The sequence below is a fragment of the Desmodus rotundus genome, chromosome 6 (assembly GCF_022682495.2).
Source record: "Desmodus rotundus isolate HL8 chromosome 6, HLdesRot8A.1, whole genome shotgun sequence".
In the NCBI taxonomy this organism is placed as follows: Eukaryota; Metazoa; Chordata; class Mammalia; order Chiroptera; family Phyllostomidae; genus Desmodus; species Desmodus rotundus.
In genome coordinates, this window is record NC_071392.1 from 86,815,584 (window position 1) to 86,824,361 (window position 8,778).

Genomic DNA, 8,778 nt, shown 5'->3' on the forward strand with positions numbered 1-8,778 from the left:
TTCTTGTATTCAGAAGCACCATATGGTACAGTTCTGTCCACGGACACACACGTGGCAGATGTCCGAGTGAAGTTTGCATTTCTGATTGCTACAGTGACGTGTGGAATGAACGCAAGTTGCCAGTTCAATGGAATACACTGAAAATATATTAACAAGGGAAGGGTTTTTTTAAATTAAGCATCATCTTGTAAAGACAGGAAAGAACTACGGAATATTTCTAAGAAAAGAAGGAATTAAAAGGATAATGAAATAGACATCTTTGGCTCTTTGGGGTTCTCGGCTTTACCTTTCTTGGCTTCAGGTACGTCAACTGCAAAATGAAAAGACTTAGACTAAATGACCTCCTAACTTCCCTTTATTTCTATAAGTCTGTGATTATAATAACGGTTCTCTTCTTCTCTGAGTCTGGAAGTTGTATAAATGTAGGGGCATTGATTCTTGGAGATGAAGAGAGTGTATATGGCCTTAGTTTTCTCCACAGAATCAATAGAAGTTGAAGAGGAATCACTGAGAGCCAGTGAAGGTCGGGTTGAAGTTGTACAATGTGAATTATTCATGGGTTAGGATTGGAGTGTTCTGGTTTTCCTCCAAAAGTGCTGTTCAAGGAAGATGAAAAGTGGAGAGGTGAGCTACACAGGGAATTTCTTGACAAACTTGGGTGTAAAAAAAAATTAAAGTGCAGGATGCAAGGCTATGTACATAACAAAAATGAATAGAAAGCATTAAAAATATCTACAAATAGTGTCTAAAGTTTTAAAAAAGCAAATTATTTGACACTGTCAAGCAATTTCACATTAGTGATTAATGCATTAAGAAGAAGAAAGGGTAGATAGCATTGCATTTACAGATATATTTTACTTAACACAAGTGTATACATAGTGCTTAACAAAAGCTCAGAGCTATTGACAAAGAGAATAGAAAAGTAATTGATTCTGGTCTTGTTTCCCTTTTCTTCATCAAAGAGAGTGATTTTCAGAAAAGTTTAAATCCTACATCAATGAAAAGTAATCAAATAGTAAGGCCACACAAAATATATTGAGTATATTTAATTACTTTTAATTATTTCTTTTTCTAAGCCTAGGTTCATTATATATATATATAGGAGCAGTCCAAGATTTTAATCATGTTTTCTCAAAAACTCTTGAAATCTGAGAGAGTATAGTAAATGGAAATACTATTTTAATACTAGAAATAATTAAATGCACTAATTTGTAAAATTAACAACTCAAATTGGAAATGCTATCAAAATCATGAGACTCAACTTGGAAAATGCAAATTAGGGAACCTTATGATCAATATCCACCAAAATTGCAGACAGATTATTCCATAAATACTGTGAAAGCAGGTGGGAAACTGAGTGAAGATCGGGAACCACCAAGTACGTGTTAACAAGTTCATGTTGCCTTGGCTGGGTGGCTTGGATGTTTGGAACGTCGTCCCACGCACCAAAACTTTGCAGGTCTGATCCCTGGTTGGGATGTGTACAGGAGGCAAACAATTGATGTCTCTCTCTCTCCCTTCCTCTCTCTAAAAGCAATACACATATCTTTGAGTATAAATTTAAAAAAATGAACACATAATGTCAAGCTCATATACTTATCTTTTTAATGATACAATTTCTAATAGATTGGTAAATTAGCATTGACCCATAAATTTGTGTAATACATATTGAAGGCATACTGCATGAGAACATGGTGCTAGGTTGGGGAAATAACAAGTACACCCATTCTGCCTTCAACGTTACACTATGCTGTAACCATAATTACATTCAGGAAGAGGTCCAACTATTGTGAGAGAAATTGCTGAAGAAATCCTATGATACTTCAAAAGAAGAGAAGGTCAACCCTGGAGAAACTATGGAAGGCTACAATATGGTCAGCAGTACAGAGAACTGGGTTTTGAAGAAAAGGACCTACCACCACCTACTGCGACTCTGTGTAGCAGGGGGCCAACCTCCCCCCCTCCCAGCCCACAGGTGCCGTGCCCGAGGCCTTGGACGGGTGCTCCAGAAATGGTGCAGTCCTGGACCAGCTAAGGCCTGCTGGGAGAGCCTATGAAAAGCCCACTTGGGGCAGTGGTTAGTCATCGGCAAAGACTAGGATGCCTCCAATGTCCTGAGAAACAGCAGGCTTTGGGGGGAAAGTCCACCCAGAAGAGAATTCCTTGTTTTCTATCCATTACTTTGAAGAGAAGGTAGGCCCTACTGCAGAGAAGAATGGACTCCTGATGAAATCAGAATTGGAAAACTCTGACAGGTGATTCCTAAACACACACTCCTTACTTAAAGACTATTTATTACACAACTTTATTCAAGTGGGCCAGAGACAGTCTGATTCCCCTCTGACTGAAAGGGTCAGCACACATCGCTAGAATGTTCCATGTCTTGGTTCCGTGGAGGCCACAGGGGTGGCTAAAGGGCATGGTCCACGTCACCCTTTCCCTGCCCCCTCTCAGTGAGAGTTTCAAGAACACAGAACCAAGGAAGGCTGCCTTTGGAAGGCTTTGTGGTGGATGGGTCCAGTTTGGTTTCTGTGTGGAGAAACAGTGCTTATTTTAACTGTGTGATCCTCCTTTCCATTTAGACTGGCCCTTTTGCAAGTGTTTCAAGAGAGGAATGCTGAAGAAGTGAATTTGCAGAATTCTGGGCTCGGGTCACGGGAAGTCTTACAGCTTCCACTTGCTCTCTTACGAGCACAGCTTTTTCCGCATTCTTCGAGTTTGATACACTTGCATAATCAATGAGTTAAAAATACTTTCTAATTTCCATTGTGGTTTCTGGTATAACTCATGAGTTATTTAGAAATGTGCTTGTTAATTTCTAAATACCCGACATTCTGCAGTTATGTATTATTGATTTCTAACCTATTTCTCTGCGATCAGAGAATACTGTGCAATTTAAATTCTTTGTTTAACATCCGAGAATGTGTTGTGATTAATGTTCCATATGATTTGAAAAGAATGTGTTTTTGGCAACTTATAAACAGATTGCTATATATAATTTCCTTGAATTTTGTTAATCATGCCATTCAAATCTTTGATATCCTTACTGAAATTTTGTTTCTTTGAAAAGTCTTCCAATATGACTATTGGTTTAATCATTTTCCTCTTACTTCTGTCAATTTTTTGCTTATATGGTCCAAATCTTACTAGGTAATGCAAATTTGGGACTATTTCCTCTTCCTGTTCATGAAAACCATTACCTTTAGGATGCGTCCACTTTATCTCCAGGAAAGCCTTCTGCGTCTCCTCCAGAAGAACCTCCCTGTGGGACTGCTCCTCCAAAGTGGGCCGCAAGGGAACCCAAGGTCCGCCCATCTGACTCAGTCTCACTGCTGAGCATGTGACCCCCATTTATTCCTACCTACACTTGCTGCTTTCAGACTGTTCTCAGTTCTCTTTCTGGCTTCTGAAGTTATTTTGAAAGGACCCTTTCCTACATCAAAAATCACATTATGTATTTTGTTTTGTTTTGTGATCAAAACCATTTTTACTTGCCCCTTCATAGATCATTCTCCTTTGAATCATATTTAAATGACTTTTTACAAGTGGAAAATGCAATCTTCTACCTATTCTGTTTCCAAATAAGCATACGCTTTGAATGACAGTATTTCAAATAAGCATATGCTTTCCCAGAGGAATTAACTGCAACTGAAACTATGGGCCAGCCCACAATCTGAAGCTGCAACAAAGCATGTTTACTTGGGGAGTTACGGATTAAGCCCAATTATTACTTTCACACAACTGAATTACAAATAAAACTAAATAACCCCAAACCCTATAAAATTACCAAGTACTCCTGGCAAACATGAAACTGTGAAAGTACAACGTGACTGTCATTTCACCCGGAACGAGGCATTCCAGAGCTAACCAGATCCTGAGTACATTATAGCCATAGTCTATTTTTAAAAATATTTTCTAATTATGTATAGGAGATGCTTCTGTAATTTGCAATGTATTTTTATAGCATTTGGAGAACTTTTCATACGTTGAGGATTTGCGAGCTTAAATATTTGAAGTAGGCAACTGCACACCTTCCGCTTTACTGGTTCTCCCGCCCACACTATAATTAAAGTAGGAGTGCCAAAATGAACGGTGTGTCTCCGTAAAGCACAACTTCGACAGGAAAAAAGACCCTTGACCGTGCGATTCTGTGCTCTGGGGCAGTAGCAGAGCGAGCATGCTGGGGATTACAAATTTGCTTGCTCTGGCAGGAAGGATGTGCCTATTAACAGAAACCAGCTGTTTGGGGAAAAATGCTATGCCCAAAGTAGTGAGAGGATGTCTTAATTTAGCTCTGGGCCACATTTATTACTGTCGGGAAAAAATTACAGAAACTATCAACTCTGTTCAATTAATAACATTCTTGTGAATTTATTCAACAAAAAGAAAATATTAAGAATAGTTCACTTTAAGGAAATCAATCTCTATGGTTTAACGACTCCTTTCTTTCCCCACACAATGTCTCTAGGCTTTTGAACTTATTATTTTTCATGCAGGCCTACGCAAGGGGGGAATTTAATCACCTTAGTGGGAAATGTTTGTGCTTTGCTTTTCAGAGTGAACAACAGACTGGACAGATTACTCAGAACCCTCACTTAGAAAACCTGAGCACTGAAAAAAGAAGAGAATTTCATTTAAGATTAATTGAGCCTCAACTCTCCACTTATTACTCTCTGACTTTTGTGCAAATATCTGACCTCTTCCTGAATTTGAGTGAAATTATGTTGCTACTTTAAAAAATATGGTTTATGGAAATATTTAACTGATAGGTGTAAAATGCACGAAAATAGAGAAAGGTCTAATTGGAATATTTAGGGTCCAAAATATAAAGGTCTTATGTGAAGCTCTGAAATGTCATTTTCCCAGTGATTGCTTTGAACTCTGGCATCTGTTATAATGTAAGGACTTTTACTGAGAACCCATTAATGGCCAGATGAACTAGTAAGTGCTCTTGGTAGGAGATTCAATAAAATAGATTTCTTCTTGAAATTTGGTTGAGGCAAACCAGTCAATGACTAAAAACCTAAGGGATAAGCACTATGAAGACAGTTCAAGGATTATAAGCGCACAGAGGAAAAGCACTAAAAAGGAGGCAACTGATTCAGGCCTGGGCACGGTGTGTGCCTGTGCGTGCCCGTGCATGTGTGTGCACGCACGTGTGCACTCTTCACAGCAAGGAGACACTGAGACCAAGAACTGCAATATTGGCTGGGCGTACTCAGTTTGGTCTGGTGGGTAGGAGAGGGAAAGGCATTCCGGGCAAAGCGGTTTGCTTGGGCAAAAGCTGCTCCTCAGCTAAGCATGTCGCGCAGCTCCCTCGGAGTGCAGAAAGACAGAGGTGCACCTGAGACCAGGGGTGTGCAGAGGGTGAGTCAAGGGGGCTTTGTGAGCAATGCCAAGAAGTTTGAACTTTATCCTAAAGAAAGGGGGGCGGGGGAACCTTGAAGGATTTTAAGTGAATGAGTGGCATTAGATTTAGGGTTAGAAACTTCAACTCTACTGCTCTCTCAGGATAACCCTCAGTTTAGGTCAGAGCTTAAGTGAAGCTTTGACTTCATGGAATCCTTGAGGTCAAGGACTAATCTGGGAAACACTGTTAAATATCTGGAACTGGGGATATTTTCTGGGAACACTGGATGAGCTTGGAAAATACCCTTTTCCGAATGGCTGAATAGCTAAATGAATAACATCCCTGTGGTTATCTGTATAATTGCCTCCCTTCTCCTGCAACATGGAATTTGCCCCACGGCTCAGAAACGGGCCTGAAGAAACTCCCAGATACCTCGGCTGTTGCTTTCTGTCATCGCACACTCGGTTCGCTGCAACAAATCCTTAAGGCAGCTCCACTGCGGTGCCAGCGAGCCACGTGCTGGCGACAGGAAGACCAGACGCAAGGGCTTCATCGTCGAGCTGCCTATAGCCCCACCTCTTTTCCTCCCTGAGCAGAGATTCCCTAAATCGTGTATTGAACTTCTCTAGCTGAGCGGAATTTTCATTGTGATCTTCTAATTGCATTGGAATTTTCATTGCATCGGGGTAATTAAGAAACTACCCTCTTTATTTAATATTTCATTGTATCAATTTTCTCACCACTCAAGGTGCTTGATATTTTATTCTCATAAGTGTTTGCCAGATCTCCATTTTAATTAAAGAAATATTTCCCTTTTACTTTATGAAAAAGTCAATCACTTAGAAACTTGATCATGATTTGCTATTCATAGCATAGCACTGCACACTCAATATTAGTTCCATTATTTGTACTATATTAAATTTTGATTTTAACAGATGGCAATTGATAACTTTGAAATTGCAGAGAGAAAAGCCTATTTATTTTTGGCGTTTTAATATACACAGACTTAGTTGGCTTTATACATGAATAAACTGACATTCTCCCACGATTTTAATTTTTGTTCTGGTCTCTTTTGATTTCCTTTCCACATACAATTAATTTCTTACTTCTCTATAGACTTGTGAGTTTGAAAGTAACTGAGATCCTTATGACATAGTATTTTGGAGAAATTCTCTGATACATTTTCAGTATGGTTTCTGTAGGTTAATTGTATTGGCTAAGAGGAAAAATAATGTTGAACGTGTAGATGTGGAAATTGTGAAAAAAAAATAGAATGTTAGAACAAACGACTGCTTCTAATTAATTGCTTTGACTCTTCCATTCTGGATGCATGAGGTCAAACACCATGTAAATCTATAGTTTTAGATGTAACTTAAAAGCTAACATTTTTAGTACACGACACTCAAAAAATTCAAAATTTCCACTTGTAGACTGATACAAAATCAGTTTCATTTTAGAAATCACATCGAGTATGACTAGACAATAATATATTGTAAGATTACTGCGCCATTACTGTAAGTTTTTGAACGTTGGATGCTTAAGTTTTGCTCATTTCAGTAATTTTTTCTTTCTTTTTTTTGCATTCATTTTCTTTTCAAGTAAGAGAAAATAAAAGAAAGATTTACATCTGTAAGAAAATTACATGCTGCATTCCTCGTTCTCATTTTCTGGGCCAATCTGAAGTGTCTTTCAGCTATACCATTAAATAAGCATCAAACACATTTGATGAATTGAAAAAGAGTTCGAAACTTGGTATGCCTGGATGACAGCCAGAAGACTTTTTTTTCTGGGTGATAAATCCTGCCATGTTTTTCACCTGGACACAAGAGGACCAGAGCATTGAAGGGTCCCCCCTCTTGCTCAGAGCTACTGTACAGGCACTTCGTGCTTAAGCTGGGTGTCCTGGGACATCCCTGGAGGGGACCCTGGGAGACCTCAGGGATGTAGAGGAGGAAGGAGGCTCCCTTTTGCTGGAGTTGGACCCTGAATCTCTAGTGAGTGCTTCCCTTTCCCCCGAACCACAGTACCTGCCAACAATGAAGGTCATTAACATTAACTAATGGGGAATTATGGACCAATCTCTGTACTTACTGCTTTACAAGCACCACTTCCATCACCTATGTGAAGTAGGTTTAATGTCCATCTGGTACAGATGAGGAAAATGCAGTTCACAGGAATTAGGCAATTTACCAAAAGTCACCAATGGAGTTAGTACAGGGTGTGGCAGGTGTGACCCCACAGCCCATGCCTTCAACCACAAGGCTTTCACAATTTCTCTCTGGATCCACCTGTCCAGACGAGTCCCTGTGGGAAGCAGGCACAGCCTCCCCATCCTGCTACTCCTGGGGATCTACATCCTCAGGGCTTTTCCTTGTCTCCCTAACATAGTCTGCTGTGAGTAAATGATTATCTCAGTGTGAAAGACAGAGACACCGCACCTCTCACCTTGGCCAGCATCTTCACATCTGCTGGAAGTGTCTGAGCAAATGCCATGGCAATATGGGCAAAGGGGGGCCTACTACCCCTACTTCACTGCTTTTAAGGTTTTGTGTGCTTTTCAAAGTTCTATCTGCATCTTCTCTCTGCTAAATTTCTGATGCAATTCACCCTGTAAGTCGGGGGGTGGGGGGAGTGGTCCTCATGTGTGCATCCCTCAGGATATTAGAGCTGAATGAACAAAACTGTTAAAACCACTTGTCTCACCTGGAAATGTTTGAATACTGGACAAAAATTCTTAATGCAGGTGCATTCCGAAGCTCTATCTGTAGCTAATGGCACACCCCCCTCCTCAAACAATAGCCAGATAGCTTGCTTACGTGTAACGTATGCAATTCCCAGACAGCTTCAGCCTTTGAACCACTGGCCACCTCATTCGCAGCTGCTGCTCAGGTCCTCCCGGGGCTGGGCTGGATAACCTTCCTTGGCTTTGCCTCTCTGCTAAAGCTCTCCCTGTGGAAGCCAGGCATTGTAAGTCCCTTGTTTGATACAGAAAGACAGAAAATCAGAAATATGATTCTTCCTTTAAAAAAGAATCAGCTTTAATTAAAAGGAAGCTAGGCACTATCCTGGGGAAACTTCTGGTGTATTCAGTTTCCGTCTTACACATCCCTTCTGGGCGCTTACAGGAAACTGCAATCTCTCCCTACTAACCCAGACCAGAAAGCATGGGGTGGATAAACACATTCCAAGTGAGTTCCTTAAACAAACATAAACTCGACTGTGCTTGGCCTTTGGGATGGCAGGGCGTGCCCTGTGTTTACCTGCCAGGCAGCATGAAGAGGGAAGGACAAACCCGCGGATACTTTCCTCAGCGGAATGCAACATGTTAAATGTCGACCTTGGTGTTTGTGTTGCAAGTCTGTGAACAACATTTCAGCTAACTGAGGAAAGTGTTAGGACGTGACAGTGGAGGAAGTTGTGGTAGTTTA

The 8,778-nt window shown here is 40.4% G+C and overlaps 1 long non-coding RNA gene across 1 annotated transcript in view; it reads right to left on the minus strand.

Annotated features, from left to right (window-relative positions):
• LOC123480204 (uncharacterized) overlaps positions 1 to 8,368 on the minus strand; it is a 54,773-nt gene extending 46,405 nt beyond the window's left edge. The window contains exon 1 of the long non-coding RNA XR_006656113.2: positions 8,167 to 8,368. This is a non-coding gene — a long non-coding RNA (uncharacterized lncRNA). The remainder of the gene's footprint in view (positions 1 to 8,166) is intronic.
• Between the last annotated feature and the right edge of the window lie 410 nt (positions 8,369 to 8,778).